We start from the raw sequence: 18,480 nt of genomic DNA, 5'->3' as shown, positions 1-18,480 counted from the left end.
GTCGTCCTTTAATGAGAACAACATACAAACTTGTTTCCAAACTTAAACTTAGGTAGATAGCAATTTGTGTTGTAAGAATAGACTCTGTAACATTAATATTTTAACTGCTGCGTGTACATTATTTTTTTAAAAAAATAACAATCAGTTTGGAACCGTAAGTGAACGTGTCATGGGGAAATAAGGGCGGACATCGCTGTGTCTGCAATGTACCACTTTATTAGATTGTCTCTTTTCATAAACCATCAGCCAGATATATTCAGGAAAATATACAGCTCATAGAAAGCTGAATATTATGTTAATGAAGATTTAGGTTTAAAATGCAATTATGTAAGTCAGAAACATACGGTACAATTCTGTGTTGTGGAATTTTAGACGCTGTAAGTAGTGGACTGTCAAGGTTGTATTCTGGGTTCATTCATTTTGTGTAAATGCGAGGAAAAATAAAACTGCGAAGCAAATGCTATTTAAGGAAAGTCTAACGTTATTACAAGTGTGTAGACAAATAATAAAACCTTATTTTTTACAATCCTATAAATGGTCAGTTGTAGCGAAGCTATAAAGTGAGAGTAACCGTTAAGGAAAACACACTTTTTAAAAAATAGATGCACTTGCATGGTGGCTGGGGGAAAAAAGAAAAGGGTTTAGTTCATTCATATACTAAGTCTTCAGTGTGTTTATGAACAGTTACGGTAAAGTTTTATTGGCAACGAAGAAATTAGGACAAACAGTATGATCTGAAAGACGCGTGCATTTGCTCATGTACATGGTATAGGGGTTGTTTCAAAAAGGTTTATAAATCTTTTCAACTGCCATTTCATAGCGAACTTTCAGAGACCAAAAAGAAAAATTCTTAATTAAGGGTAGATGATGAAGCATTTGTACTAACTTACAATTACAATACTGTAATCTAGTTAGTTAAAATTCATTAAAATGTATAGCTTCTGTTCTCTTGTTAGGCCATATTGCCAGAATACACAATATATGAATATGCCATATTGCCAAAATACACATTAGATGAATATGCCATATTGCCAAAATACACAGTATATGAATATGCCATATTGTCAAAATACACAGTATATGAATATGCCATATCGCCAAAATACACAGTATATGAATATGCCATATTGTCAAAATACACAGTATATGAATAAGCCATATTGTCAAAATACACGGTATATGAATATGCCATATTGTCAAAATACACGGTATATGAATATGCCATATTGCCAAAATACACGGTATATGAATATGCCATATTGTCAAAATACACAGTATATGAATAAGCCATATTGTCAAAATACACGGTATATGAATATGCCATATTGTCAAAATACACGGTATATGAATATGCCATATTGCCAAAATACACAGTATATGAATATGCCATATTGTCAAAAATACACAGTATATGAATAAGCCATATTGTCAAAATACACGGTATATGAATATGCCATATTGTTAAAATGCACAGTATATGAATAAGCCATATTGCCAAAATACACAGTATATGAATATGCCATATTGTCAAAATACACAGTATATGAATAAGCCATATTGTCAAAATACACGGTATATGAATATGCCATATTGTCAAAATACACGGTATATGAATATGCCATATTGTCAAAATACACGGTATATGAATATGCCATATTGCCAAAATACATAGTATATGAATATGCCATATTGTCAAAAATACACAGTATATGAATATGCCATATTGTCAAAATACACAGTATATGACTATGCCATATTGCCAAATACACAGTATATGAATATGCCATATTGCCAAAATACACAGTATATGAATATGCCATATTGTCAAAATACACAGTATATGAATAAGCCATATTGCCAAAATACACAGTATATGAATATGCCATATTGTCAAAAATACACAGTATATGAATATGATAGTTTTTAAACATTCACCTAATATGTTTAAAGATACAACTCTGAAAATTTTCTACTTGAAAATAATGTATTACTTAAAAAACCAATGTTAAAGGCAAACATGCATACTGGGAAGTGGGGAGCATACTTCAAATACACACACACAATATATATATATATATATATATATATATATATATATATATATATATATATATATATATATATATATATATATATATATTGCATACTTCAAATAAGAGAACGAAAACAAGCACACACTATATATATATATATATATATATATATATATATATATATATATATATATATATTGTCTTGCTTTGCTCCCACTTCTCCCTGTCCAGCTCCCACTTCTTCCTCCTCTGTCGAAAAGGGATGTCATTTCTCCCTAGAATTCAAGTCTAGCTTGACCCATGATGCACTGAATAAAATGTGCAAATATAATTTCTGGACTTGAGAAAGTTCCCTATTTGGAAACTTTAATGTTTTTCCAGTTGGTCAAGAAAGAAATGTTTTAAATGAATCAATGAAATTTGAATCGTATATCTGTGGTGTAAGGAATTGTATAAGGCAGGTTCCAATAGTGTGAATGAACGTTGGTAATGGTTGATTTTCAACAAGGGAATCTGGAGATCATTGGTTGTTGATTGAAGATTATGCTCAATTTTTGATGATCTTAGTTCATCTGTGTTGGAACTATAATCCGGCGAAAGATCATTTAAAGACTTGTATGTTCTGAGTCCTTTCAAATGAATACATTTTCGAATTGGTACCCACTGTAGTCATGAAAAAAATATATATATTTGAGGGAGTCATAATGGTATGTTTCGGAATAACTTGGGCGGCCCTTTTCACGAGTTGGTAGATTTTGGATAAGTTTTAATTGTATGTTTCGTCATGGTGCAGCATTAATCTGTTAGTGTGGATGGTCATAATTTCGTTTTTAGAGACATTTAATACGCCTTGTTTTGCCGACATTAAAACGATGTATTGTTTAGGCCAATTCGAAATTTATGTTAAATGTAGTCAGGAGATTTACTAGATATGTGTGATTTGGATTTTTAACGTAGCTTTAACAATTTTTCAGTCGTATCACTACAATGTCTGTCTTGTGGCAGTTTTAAAAAAATCTAGCACTGGGGCATAATGCCGCAGACAAATAGCAGCATGTCCCACATAGACACATCCTGATACCAGGCCAACCAGTATTAACTAACTTTTTAATGCTGAATGCTAAGCAAGGCAACTGCTAGTACCATTTTTATAAGTCATTGGAATGTCTCTGCTGGAGGTTCGAACCTGCATCCTCCCATATTCGAGGCTGATGCTCTAATCAATTAGGCCACCGGAGATTTACTAGATGAATGCAATGTAGAGTCATCAGCAAAAATGATCTAGAGTGCACTGGATTCAAAGTTTAGTTATTAATTGACAGTAGAAAAAGAAGAGGCCCTAATATAAATCCTTGAGGAACACCACTTTAAATATTACTTGATTCGCAAGTCCTCCATGCCCGTCGTCCTGAATTTGGCATGAATGTCCAAAATTGCCAAGCCTTTTCACGAGTCATGCTGTCATTGACAGAAATCAAGATGTTTTCCTGAAAATGAACAAAAATAAAAATTTGGCAGAAACTGAAGCCATATGAGACTATTTTCGGTCCTCGCAAGTCTTTTCTGTTAATTTGTAACATCAGTTTCCGGCTATACCTTAAGTGTTTTCGGTCCTCGCAAGTCTTTTCTGTTGATTTGTAACATCAGTTTCCGGCTATACCTTGAGTGTTTTCGGTCCTCGCAAGTCTATTCTGTTGATTTGTAACATCAGTTTCCGGCCTATACCTTGAGTGTTTTCGGTCCTCGCAAGTCTTTTCTGTTGATTTGTAACATCAGTTTCCGGCCTATACCTTGAGTGTTTTCGGTCCTCGCAAGTCTTTTCTGTTGATTTGTAACATCAGTTTCCGGCCTATACCTTGAGTGTTTTCGGTCATCGCAAGTCTTTTCTGTTGATTTGTAACATCAGTTTCCGGCTATACCTTAAGTGTTTTCGGTCCTCGCAAGTCTCTTCTGTTAATTTGTAACATCAGTTTCCGGCTATACCTTGAGTGTTTTCGGTCCTCGCAAGTCTCTTCTGTTAATTTGTAACATCAGTTTCCGGCTATACCTTGAGTGTTTTCGGTCCTCGCAAGTCTTTTCTGTTAATTTGTAACATCAGTTTCCGGCTATACCTTGAGTGTTTTTGGTCCTTTCCCATCTTTCTGGTAATATTTGACTTAAGACGAGTTTCTGGCTTATAATATGCTATTATAATCAGAGCAGTTCATCTCATACCTTCCCTGTATTTTGGGATATTGTGTGCCATGATCTGTTTTGCACTTTTGTTCAGAACACTTAATTTCAATTGATTATGTTTAGTTCATGAAGTTCTGTGGATGGGGTTATTTGTTTTATTTCTACAACATGTGTGTTCACTTGTGAACTATAATCGGCAGTGTTATAAACCTTTTGTGTGTGCCTTGGGTTTAAAATGTCGGACAGTGATTGTAAGCCCATCTTGATTTGGGCTCCGTAAAATAACACCTGTCAAGTGTTTGGGATGTATAATTAATAAAGTCAAGTTGGTTTGCAATATCGTGGTCATCAGTATAACTAATGTAATCAAATATAATTTCTCATGGAGTTAGATTTTTTTTGAAGTCGGTTCTCACAAGTGATTCAAGATGGATTTGTTATCAGAGTTTGAGGCGATGGCTTCTTGGAAAAAGGAGTGCTTGCATTTTACAAGGAGTGATTTGACTTTTTCCCCCATAAAACAAAATTTGTGAATTTTTTTAAATTTATGACAGGAGTTTTCATTTATTTTGCACTTTGGCGATTTCATTTGTATACCATTCTGGTTGTTTTTATAATTTAATACTTTTGATTTGTATGGAAGCGTGTTTATTTCAAATAGGAAGAAAATAGTGGTTCTAGATAGACAAGTCATAATCTTGGTCGATATTAGAGGAGGTTAATGAGCTAATATTTTGTGATAGTTCAGAAACGAATTAATTTGCATCCATTTTTTTTTAAATTTGGAAGCATCTGTTTTTGCATATAGGGGTGTAAATTTTTTCTTGGCATTCTTTTGCTTACAAGTTGCACTTGGGATAGTGATGATCACTAATAGGGGAACGGTTTGTTTATCTTTTTGTAGTGATTGTCAGTGTGGGTAGTGTAGATGTGCTTTATCAGCTAAAACAGGATGTTTACTCTTGTCGGAGCATTGATTACCTGTGCAAGGTTGTGCAGTTGTATCATATGCTGCCATTTAGTGTTAGTATCATTATTAAGTCTCACATGATATTTACATGTACTTCGTTGTTGAAAGATAAAGCAACCTCTAGATTGTATTCGAATTGGCCAGTCCCTGATAGGTTGTTTGGAGGTCAGTAAGCATAGTAGATGTAAATAGATTTACTCTGAGGTAACTTAACTCAATCCATACACGAGTATTGGCACAGACTGGTTTTAAAAAAATATTTATAAATTTACGACGCACTAACATGCGTTCACCAAATGTATGCAGCCTCGTCTCTGGAAAATGATTACTTACTGCGATTTATAGCTCACATATGGGGGTCGAGGTAAGATACGAATGCACCGAGTTTATCCAAGTGCAGAGAACTAAATTTCGACACTGGTATTCTAGCGGTAGATATGTGGTCCCTCGCAAACCTCTGCTCGTGGTAGTAATACTAGAGCACAGTGTTAAATGCTTTTGTGGGGTAACATGAAATGTACTTTCATCCAAGAACCAGAATTCATTACTATTTTTCATGCTGCATTTCTTGGGAACTCCGGATGGCCTAGTGGTCTAATGTCCCAGATGGCCTAGCGGTCTAACGCTTGCCTTTGCCGATCACGGCCATTTCGTCTCTGTCCTCATGGGTTTGAGTCTGGGGCTCGGCCGTTGTGGGTATGTGAGGAAGCTGCAAGTAGCTTCCCGTGCGTCGGTGGTTTTTACTGAGGTTTTCCCGGGGTTCTTCTTCCGCCAGTTATGGTGCTTCTTCAATATCGTATTTTGCATTATTTTAAAGAAAAAGAATTTCCCCGGGTTTCCTCTCTGGTTGTACTGGTTTAAAAAAAAAAAGACTTTGTATATCTTAGCTATTTTCGAAAGAACATCTAATTCTCTCTATTTTGGCATTAGATGCTCTCGTAACGCGCAGAAACAGATGGTCACACTCAAGCCTGAAGTATCAACAAGCTAGTCTAAATAAATCCCCCAAACTGTTGATACTGGGGGACGATATGTCAACATCATCATTAGTGAGGGGCTGATTTATCGGCCTATCAACAAGCGTAACAAAACCTTCGAGAACTAAAACGTCACAATGTACACACACTATATTTTAGAATAAAACGCGGGCGTTCCAGCCTGAACCTGCTTCTTATTCAAACGTTATATTTATTAACCCATGTACTGGTTTCTACATGCTTATCTGTAAAAAAAAAAAAAAAAAAAAAAAAAAAAAAGAAAGAAAACAACCTGTCTCATCTAATTCCCACAGGTGTAAACTGGCATGTAAAATTCGATAGGCAAACTCATTGAGAAAGAAATCGATAGTTGAGTGAATAGATTTTTAAAATCGAAACAGATCAAGGCTTTAGTCACATGTTTCGATATTGAACTGTTTCGTGTTTTTATTTTTATACAGTGAAGTGCTAGGAAAATGCGTAATAAAGTGGTATAATCGATCCACAACAACTTATGAATAATAAATTACGTGAGGCGCTGGAAAAATTATAGCAGAAACATTACCACGTTTTCGCTTGCCAGTAGCTTCTCGTGGGTCGGTGGTTCTTTCTGGGGTTTTCCCGGGTTCTTCCTCCACCATTAATACTGGCCGCCATGTATAGCCTATCGTGTGCTGAAAAATGGCGTTAAACCCTACAACAACAACAACAACCACGTTTTCTGGGCTTAATGCATGTGTGGTGTTGGGTGGGGTTCTGTTTTGAAATAATACCGACATAATATAGGTAACGTGTGTTAGGTTTATTCTTTATCGATGGGACCCTGTCGCTTGCTGTGCTAAAAGTCGCCACAATTGCAATGGTGGGAATTTGCTTTCTGGTGCCGTGCCCCCCCCCCCCCCCGTCCCATTTAAAAAAAAATATAAAAAGTATTTTATGTTTGTGTGTTTCCCCCTCAGATATGTTGTATGTTCTATTTATAAAGAATTTTGTACAAAAAAATTTTAATTTTAATTTTTGATGGGGTATTTATTTTTCCCTAGTGTTATCTAAAGGGTTGTTCGTCCGAGCCTGGTTTTATTCACCTTGCTCGAAGTCCCTTCCCTTGTAATTTTTGTGACCTTTGCTCGAGGTCTCCTAAGTCTCAGTGTTTGCTATCTGTATTAGTGCTATATTGTGTGTATGCTATATTTTCGGTATGTTTGAGACAGCAAGTATAAATCAATTTTTTTTCTTCCCCAGTTGTCTTATTTCAATTCTTTGGATTTAAAATCCATTACAATATATTTTATGTTATTTTCCGTTAATTTATTTTTCAATTTAGAATTTTGGCTATCGGAACGGTTATGTTCGTCCGAGTCTGGTTTTATTCACCTTGCTCGAAGTCCCTTCCCTTGTATTTTTTGTGACCTTTGTCTCCTTAGGTTATGAAAAAAAAAAATGAAAAAAAAAGGTCCACTGTGTAAGAACGCCCTTTTCAGTAAATATCATACTATGACACAATGTGGAAAAAGAAAGGATGAAAGACTAAAGTTAATAGGAGAAATATGTAAAAAAGACAAATATAAAAGAAATAACATTTTATTTTTAGATGGGAAATTTGACAAAAACACTTTATAAAATTACAGATTACATTGTTGGAACAATGAGAGCCTGTGGGCAAATAATAGTGATAGGGAGATAATTATGAAATAACTTGTCAAGAAATTGGAATCCTGAGGAGAGGAGGAGCAAAATGGGGAGGGGGATGGGAGGGAGAGCTTCGGTTGGCTACCCACTGGGGGTGTGATACTGAGTCTCACCAAACCTTAGGATCCAATTCCAAAATTTAAAATTTCAACTGGTTTTAAATCCTAAATTTAATATAAATTAAATAGGAACCCCAATCCAATATAAATTACATAAAATTTAAATTGTAAAATTTATAATAATCGAGAAAAATTTGAAAATGTAAAAAATTATGTATGAAGTTTAACATAGTTTAAAGTTTTTGAAACTTTAAATTTTGTTTATTAAACTTTTTTCTCCAAAATTAAACCTATATAGATAATTTTAAAAATTTACTAAATTATAGCAAGGTAATACTCTGATCATGTGCCGTCTCACTGCCAGCTCTCCTGGCAACCATGCATTGTGCATGTATTTGAAGCAGAGGCTTTGAATTTTAAGTGATCCTAATTTGTTCCAGTGCCCCCAGGCCATGTCCCAATTTACTCCTAAACTTTCTTGTTCTACTTCACTCCAACTTCTTTTTGTTGTATCTTCTCTTATCCATTGGTATGTATCTTTTTCCTCCTTTTCCCATAACTCTGTTTTATCGCGATATTTAATTAGTAATTCTTTAACAAGCCTGAACTTCCTAGGTATTTCTAAAAAAATATGTTATTATTATTTTTATATATTTCCCTCCTATTCCTCATAGTAAAACCGTACCAATATATATATATATATTTTATGCCTTAACTCGATCTTTAATTAGATTGGGGGGGGGGGGTAGTTCGGGGTGGTTGCCCCACCAGTTCCCTATCTTTAATATTTCTGTTTTTTCGTGGTTGATTTAAGACCCTGAAGCTTTACCAAAATTTTCAAATTCCTTTTCCAGGTGTTTGAAGGAGTTTGGGTCTTTTATAAAGTTAGTACTATCATCTGCATGTTGTAGCATCATTATTTCGTCCTTTCGTCCTTTATATTTGGAACTTTAAAACCTTCAATTTTACTATTAAGTCTTATTTTTATACTTAGGATCCCAATCGCTATTACATATAATAGCATAGATAGTAGGCATCCTTGCCTCACTGATCTTTACATGTCAAATTTTCCCGTGTTCGCTCCATTTACCTGTACTCTTGAGGCTAATTTGTTGTACAGGATTTTAGCCCACTTTTGAAAATTATTTCCAAATCCAAATGTTTCTAAAACCTTCTGCATATAGTTGTGTTTTAATTTGTCAAATGCTTTTTCCTGGTCAAAAAGTACCATATCATCTTTTAGCCCACGTTCCTGTATATAATCTATGATTGTTTTAATTCTTAAAATGTTATTAATACTTAAAATGTTGTTCTGAATGTCCCTCCCCCTAGCCACACATGTTTGATTTATGTTTATGATTTTATCCATTCCCTTTTTAATTCTTTCTGCAAAATTTTACTTACTAATTTATAATCCGTATTTAGGAGGGAGATGGGCCTCCATTTTTTAAAAGATCTTCCCTATCTCCCTTCCATTTGTATATTAGTGTTATAATCCCTTCATGCTTTCTGTCATAGTATCATTTCTCACGTGAATATTATTGTATAACCATTCTAAAATGGGCGACAACTCGACGCTGAATTTCATATACAAATCCGCGGTGAGTCCATCTCTACCTGTGGATTTTCCTTTGGTCAAATTATTTATGCTATTTAAGATTTTTTCTCTTGAGATGAAATCATCACACAAGTTCTTGTGTTCTGACAATTTCATCTCGCAATCTATTCCTTGTAGGTACTCTTCTATTGTGTTGTTATTAATTTGTTGTGATGTATACAACTTACTATAAAATTCTTCAATGTGTTTTAAAATTTCCTTCCTGTGGGATACCCCCTTTACCTCATTAATTTTTAAAGTTTCAATATATTTTTCGCCCTCCTCTCTTTTATATAGGCCCTCCGCTTTTTTGTATATTGTGGTAAATTTTCCGGTCCTTATTTCTCTCCCTTTGTTTTCTTACTCTAATATCTGATTTAATTTCTCTTTGAGTATTTTTTCTCTCTCATTTGTATTAATTTTTTCTAGCTGTCTTTTAATCGCGTCTTTTTCCATTTTTTTTGTGTTTCCTTTCTAATTTTTGAGTATGTAATAGCTTTTCTTAAAAATAAAGGTTTTAGTTTATCCTATTCATTTAAAATATCTATGTTCCCCTTCTCTATAAATTTTGTTATTTCTAATTTAATTTCTTCGATAAAATATTTCTCCTCCAAAATTTTGTTGTTCAGTTTCCGGTTCCTTTTACCCCATTTATGTTTAATTTTCAATTCTATTTCTAAATATACTAACTTTTGATCTGAAACTTTAAAATCCGTAATGCCTGCTTCTTTATATATCTTTTCTTTTTCATAATTGGTACAATAAAATTTATCTAATCTACTCCCTTTATTTATTTTGTATTCATACGTGTATTCCCTCCTAAGTAAATTTAACTTCCTATATACCTCTACCATTTTGTGTTTGTTTAAGAAAAAATCCAGCTCTGGTTAAAACCTTACATCGTTTGTGGTTAATTCCCTTATCTATCTATATTTTCCCCCACCCAGTTAAAATCTCCCCATAAAATTAAATTTTCCATGGTAAATTGTTCCATGTATTTAGATGAATTTTCTAAAAATTGTTGTTTACGATATTTGTTCGCGGGCATGTATACATTTAAAAAGTGGACATCTTCTATTATAATATGGATCATCCTCCCTTTAAAAAATTCTCCTTCGTTTTCCCTTTTACCGGTTAAACCCCTTTTTATTTTTAATAAATGTTGCTACCCCTCCTCTTACATCTTCACCCTTAAAATCATTTAAAATCAGTACACCATTCATTTTATCTTCAAATAGTGCCATTAATTCTTTAGTGAACCCATTATGTGTTTCTTGTATAAATAGAATGTCATTATTGGTTTCATTACATAATTTAATTAGTTTTTCCTTATTTATCCCATTTACATTTATAGATGAAACACTGAAGTTTTTTCTCTCCATTTTTCATTATCCTTCCAGGTTGCCGCATATCGGTTATACAGTGACTATTATTTAAAATATAGCTATAAAAGTATAGTATTATGTTAGTTTATTGAATAATTAATTTGTTTTTGTTTTAGGGGGCGCTGGACCCCCGCCCTCTTTATTACTATACGTTGGAGTAATTTCCTCCGTTGTATTGTCTTCTGTCCTGTCTATACTCGTTTGGTCTGTGGTATTTTCTGTATCCATTTCGGTTCCATTGTCGTGTTCCGTCAGTTTTCAGTCCGTTTCATTTTCCATTCCTGTCATAATGTCATATTCACTGTAGTCTTTATTGTCACTGTCTATTTCACTCAAGTCTTCACTATCACTTTCCTGTCTCAACTTTTTCGTTCCCCCCTATCTTATCCTCCTTGTTCTCATAAATTGTCTGTGGACTTTCATGCTCTGTATCACTATTGCCTCTCTCCTGAGGTGAACTCGACCTGGAGAGGGCTTTCCTTTTTTTTGGTCTCAGTTTTGGTAAGGGAGTAGAGGTCAGGTGTTTCATGCTCACTTCTGACTCTTCACCTTCCGTTTTTTCCTTCTCGTCTCCCAAGGAGTTGTCCTCCTCTTGTAGGTGAGAGAACCTATTAGTCAGTGTTATTGGGTTTCCCTTGTAGGGAGTTTGTATTTTCCCTGTTTTATTGGGACTTAAGATTATCTCCCATTCAGGTTTGGTGAATTGTCCCTTATCTCTGTTACATTCTGGTAAGGTCACGAGTTAGTTATTTACTGAGATATCAGTTTTGTCTCCCCCTTCATTTCCCTCTTTTCTTATTTCTGTATTAATCTACTTAGTTGTGTGTCAATGTCACTGTTGGTTATTGGTTGACCACTAGCAACTTTGCTAGCGTAAGTTGTTGTTGTTGTTTGTACCTTCTGGTTTGTGCATTCCTTGGGGTTATGCCCTGTTTGCTGACATTTAGGGTACTTCCTGTAATTCTCGTACCCCCGAAACCAGCTTTTCAACCTAAATCCCATTACATAAAAAAATGCTGGAATTTTTGGGGCATCTTCTTTTGCCACAGTGAGGATTCGTACTCCTGTCTTTACATTTCCGAAACCCCAAAATGTGGCCGTTTTTGCTCTCATAACTTTGGTTTTCAGTTTAAACTCAACGTTGTTGAGCTCTACTTCCAGAGGGAGGCCTGAGATGGAGACATCTTTTGTTTTGGCCTCTATCTCTCTGGTTAAGGGTGCAGTTTTGTATATATTTGCCTTATTTTCCTTTATTTCAATTCCGTCTGCCTCTATCAAGGGTGTGTCAAAGTCCTTTGGATATATGACGTATTTGTTATAGCCTGCATTCTGCAGGCCATCTACCTTGTCTATGCCAGTCCCCATTACTTTAAGGGCAGTCAGAACTTCAGCTTGCCTAGGCGCGCTGGTACATTTCCAAAATCTATCGTTTGACACCCAGGGGGGTGGAATGCTATGAGTACTCTATCCTCTACTTTAGTCTTAAAGTATGTACTTAGCTTGGTTCCCCTCGGCTGCACATAGTTAGGCAAGATTTCTGTTGCTACTTCCATTTTCACTGAGATTATTTCACTACTACTTACAGTATATCTATAAATCCCCTAAAATGTCCGTGTCCCAAGTGAACTAGTGTATTCTGTACAGTCACAATCCTTTGGAAAATATGAGTTGTTCTGCGCTTTAAAATAGTTTAGAATTCTTCCATACACTATATAGCTTACGAGCTGGCTTCAGTAAAACTCCGAGTTTAGCTTCTTCTTTTTTTTTTTTGTTGCCTTGTTGCCTGCTGGCAGTACATATGTTTCTTCTGGTATTACCCCGAGGCTACGGTGCTGGGGGAGGCGGCATAGATTTTTGTGGCCATTAAAGACTCGTTGTCAAAGAGAGGTCACCCAATGTAACAGTTTATACAATTGTTTAACAACATGACATGTGAGAGGGCAGCTCAATTTTTCAAATTCACGCGCCTTGTTATGCTGGGCCTATACCATCTTTTTGTTTACTGGCGAAGATAGCAATATTGTTTGTTTCGTGCTGAGGGTCGCACCACAGTTCAGTCAATCGGTGCTGCGCCAACAGAATGCAAGTACGCCCAAAGCTTCTTTGGTAAGCTCTTTTGTGTATACATCTACTAAGCTGAACAAAAAGTTGACGCCACAGAATCATTGCGATCGAAAATACATAAGATAAACAAAATGCATTGTACGGCGGGGACAAGCTGGAGACATGCCTTGAGTCAGAAATATGTTGTTCTGATGTTGTTTTCACTGACACCACACAACTTATAAATTCCGACCGAGATTGACCTGGCGAGCTTCCAATCTCCCGAGGGCGATCTGCTCGTTTTTGTCACTTCATTCATAGTGACTGAAGTGAAATCCCTCCTGGCGTTAGAACATTATCTCATTTTTGATTGCCATATACTTGTCAACTTTATCGTGGGTGAATCTAAACTCATTCACTGCGATTGCGTCTTTGCAGCGGGCTTTTGATGTGGTCTAAGTTCATATTTAGCTTTGTTTTCGTAATAATAAAAAAACAACTCCCCAAACCAAACAACACGTTTTTTCGCTTTGATAGTGAGGCTGATACAATTTCCTACAACGGCAACTAGACAATAGCTAACAGCAGTAACCCATACCGAAATCTGGGGCGGCAATGATGGTTGACAAGATCCCAATGGCCGCCACACCGGTAACCAGAGTCACAGCCCTTGGTATGATGTCAGCGCCATCCACCGCACCGATACTTTTTGTTGAGACTACGTGGTTGTTCAGAGTTCATCAATTTGAACATAGCCCACTTATGCATTGTTAGAGTGAAGTACGTCACAGTGTTTCATTGATTCTATTTTGTTGAGACTACGTGGTTGTTCAGAGTTCATCAATTTGAACATAGCCCACTTATGCATTGTTAGAGTGAAGTACGTCACAGTGTTTCATTGATTCTATTTTGTAAACAGTTTAGAAAATTTACTGCTTTTCAGATAGATGTATATAGGATATATTTTATTAGAATGAGTCTACCACAACATCCGTGTGTCGTTCAAATACCTCAGTAGCCTACGTATATTGTAACAGGAAATATATTCCAATACGTAATAACAATTTAATGTACTGAATGCTTTATAAATGCTACTGATAAACACAACTGCAAAAATGAAATAAAATACAAAGCACAGTGTTGTTGAATTGAGACTATTATTTTTGTCACGTTTTGCAAGGTATGAGAAGATTATCATAATGTACAAGCAAGCAGCATATGAATATGGTCCCACAGGTGTCGTGTAACATATTCACCTGTAAGTCGTTCCACTGTGTACTTTCTATGTGAATATGGTCCTACAGGTGTCGTGTAACATATTCACCTGTAAGTCGTTCCACTGTGTACTTTCTATATGAATATGGTCCCACAGGTGTCGTGTAACATATTCACCTGTAAGTCGTTCCACTGTGTACTTTCTATATGAATATGGTCCTATAGGTGTCGTGTAACATACATGTATTCACCTGTAAGTCGTTCCACTGTGTACTTTCTATATGAATATGGTCCTATAGGTGTCGTGTAACATACATGTATTCACCTGTAAGTCGTTCCACTGTGTACTTTCTATATGAATATGGTCCTATAGGTGCCGTGTAACATACATGTATTCACCTGTAAGTCGTTCCACTGTGTACTTTCTATATGAATATGGTCCCACAGGTGTCGTGTAACATATTCACCTGTAAGTCGTTCCACTGTGTACTTTCTATATGAATATGGTCCCACAGGTGTCGTGTAACATATTCACCTGTAAGTCGTTCCACTGTGTACTTTCTATTAAAGCATGTGTATATTCGGGATTCAATGATCGTGGTTGATTAAGAAGAATTCAAACAAATCGCATACCTGGAAACATAGGCTGATCACAAGGGATGCCATGAAAGTAATATTTGACGAAGATACTGCAAATAACATCAGGATCTTAAAATAAAAGAAAAACTGACACAAGTGATAAACCTGTTCCCTTTATGACAAAATTATATTTAAGTATTGCGGTAGCTCGAAAAGGACAGAAAATAGGATATACTGATTACAGAAATTACATATATGGGAGAAAGTGAAGATTCGAAAAGTCAGATTGTATTGTTTTACCTTGACTGCTCCCTCAAATTAATATTCAAAACCGGCATGAGCTTCTTTTTTTTTAAGGCCAAACAATGTTTGGTGCACTTTGTTGAATAAAAACAAATGAATATTGGAAATTAATAGTCATATTTAATAAATGCCAAAGGATTTCGTGAAAAAACGGTATTTTAGCCCCAAACATTAAACGCTATTTTCAATGCAATGTGCATAAAGAGAAATCCCCTCCCGTACAAGAGCTGTATATTCTAGTAGACAGTGAATTTAACATGGGACTGGCACATGGGGACAATGGGAACTTAACATGAAGGTGGCACCTTGGACTCTAACGGGAATTTAACATGGGACTGGCACATGGGGACAATGGGAACTTAGCGTGAAGGTGGCACCTTGGACTCTAACGGGAATTTAACATGAGACTGGCATATGGGGACAATGGGAACTTAACATGAAGGTGGCACCTGGGACTCTAACGGGAATTTAACATGAGACTGGCACATGGGGACAATGGGAACTTGCCATGGAGACAATTGACATGAAATGTCCCATTGTCCCTGTATTTTTAGTTTTTTTTTTTTGTATACAAAAGTGGTACTAGTCCTCTACAGATATTCACCTCATCTACTATCCAGCACTCAGTTATATTCTGTTTAACACTAAGTCACATACTATCCAATACTTTCTTATTTATTATTCAACATCCATTCATCGTTTGCTTCAAATGCGACTATATGACTTATATCGGGAAATTGCTATTGAGGCTATATGCTATTGAGGCTATATAAATGGGATCTAGCAAGAATCAACATTACATCGTGGATTTCACATTTGTGGATTTTCTTTAGCTTCTAACAGAAAATGTAATGTTACAAAAACTCCCCCTTACCAATCGGCCGCTTGGAGTGATCAACACGTATTTATTTACTCACACATGGTAGGACACAAAAGAGTGAGTGTTAAACAAAGATTTAAAACCTTATAAATAAAACTTCTTACCCTATCCTCCAACCACCCTATGATCCTCTTATATATAAAGTAAAACCTCACGGCCCCTTATAACTTACCTGTGTTATATACAAAACTACCATTCCCTTATCATTCTGGTAATTCTACAACCATAACAATATTATCAATTGGAATGAAGGAAGATAAGGAAAGAAACGCGTACTTAAGAACCGGGAACTTACATACCTTTTAACAATCCCAAATGTAAGCTCACACCCAATATGGATATAAAGCCTGTTTAAAACAAGATGGGATTGGGGTGGGATTGTAACTATCCTAAACTAAAGATTCTCACGACAGATTGCCACGTATGTAACTGTCAGCAAGCTTTGTGTTCAGGAATAGCCACTATCATGCAAGCTGGATGGGGGCTTTATATATCCGGTTTTGGTGACAAACCTTACGATACGCTACCTATGATTTTAGTACACTGACAAACGGTTTATCCAAGGACAGTTCACGTATTTTAAATCATTATCGTTTATCATACGATGAATGAAAATTTGACTAGAACCACAATATGTACATTGGTTAATGATTTCTTTTGTTGTTATCCATTTTATAATTTTGTATTATTTCGTTTAGCGTGTGCTTGCATATGTGGGTGCGTGTGTATGTCAGGAAGTGTAGGCATGTGTGCAAACTTGTTTTTTTTTTCATACAAAATCCGTCTTGTGCTAAAACGAGACAGCTTTCGTGGAAGCATGGCCTGAATGGATTTATTTGGTGCAATTCATTGTCATAATTTGTTCATTACTTTTAACTTCCTTCAGTTTTCTTCAAATAATTCAGTGTTGCGATCAGAAGTTAATTACTCATCACGTTATTACAGAGATGCTTACGACGTCAATGTGGTTTCGAAATGTAAGAATGGAAAATTTTATATGTAAGAATGCAAAATTTTATAAGTTAATGTCGGTAAAATCGATCCAAGTATGGGTTTCAAAGAAATGTTTTCGCTGCGATGGATAAATCGTTGCAGGAAGTTTCCTCGAAAAATGTTTTTCAATGTTAAAGCATTGTTTGCAGGACATGGTGATGGCGATTTATCGCCCAAAGATTCTCCACGGCCTGGTATAGGACTAGTTTATGGGATGATCTTGAATCTGATTAGCTTAGTATTTTTAATCACTCTAGAAACTGTATTCTGGACAGAACTGTGATCAAACCTGGTCAATAGGTTTATGTCATCAAGATCTTAGTTGAGTACAACAGTGGACAAAATTCACACATGTTAATGACGTGATCTTGAATCTGATTAGATGAGTTTGTCAACACTATATCTACAATGCTTCTTATTAGATTTTGGTAAGACCGTCTTAAATAGTATGAAGATATTAGATGAGTTTGTCAACACTTTATCTACAATGTTTCTTATTAGATTTTGGTAAGACCGTCTTAAATAGTATGAAGATATTAGATGAGTTTGTCAACACTATATCTACAATGCTTCTTATTAGATTTTGGTAAGACCGTCTTAAATAGTATGAAGATATTAGATGAGTTTGTCAACACTTTATCTACAATGTTTCTTATTAGATTTTGGTAAGACCGTCTTAAATAGTATGAAGATATTAGATGAGTTTGTCAACACTATATCTACAATGCTTCTTATTAGATTTTGGTAAGACCGTCTTAAATAGTATGAAGATATTAGATGAGTTTGTCAACACTTTATCTACAATGCTTCTTATTAGATTTTGGTAAGACCACCTTAAATAGTATGAAGATATTAGATGAGTTTGATTAAAAGCAAGATTTGCATGCATTCCTCTAAACATGTTCTATCAACGTTCGCTTTGATATAGCTCCCCCTCCAAGCAACTAGGTGGAAAATATACCTTTGTCATTAGCTAAGCATATGACCCAATTTCACGATCGAATTTAGTACATTTTACCTTTGGACATGTATCTACCAGAGTTTATGGGGGGGGGGGGGATTTCTCATAGCAATCAGGTAGATCTACGTTTTCACGCATATGTAATACCACACCAAACTTTTTATTAAGGTAATCATCTTTTTAAAAACCAATGCTTATTGTGCAGCTCGAAATGATGTAATGTTTACATTATGACATCAAGATGATATGATGTCACATTTCACCTATATGTATGATAGCGGTCAAAAAAAATCTGGGAGAAATTCTACATAACACGAAATGGTTCATCTTTTGTCTCTTATTAAATATTAAATAAGAAAAATTACTTTACAATTGTTAGAATCGTAATAAATGTAGTGTTAGAGAACGTGTATCTAATTGGGCAATACATGTAGTGTGAGAGAACGTGTATCTAATTGGGCAATAAACTTATGTAAAATGTGCCTCAGGTCGATGTTGGCCCAAAATGAGCTGAGATAATCCATAGCTACGTACTGCGCCAAACTCTCATACTGCCGTTGAAAGGATAACATTAAATGATTCTAAACGTGTTGGATTGTTTATATACCTCAGCTATGGCTT

The sequence above is a fragment of the Sinohyriopsis cumingii genome, chromosome 5 (genome assembly GCF_028554795.1).
Source record: "Sinohyriopsis cumingii isolate HCF-2022 chromosome 5, ASM2855479v2, whole genome shotgun sequence".
Classification (NCBI taxonomy): Eukaryota; Metazoa; Mollusca; class Bivalvia; order Unionida; family Unionidae; genus Sinohyriopsis; species Sinohyriopsis cumingii.
Note: the sequence above shows the minus strand (reverse complement) of the source record.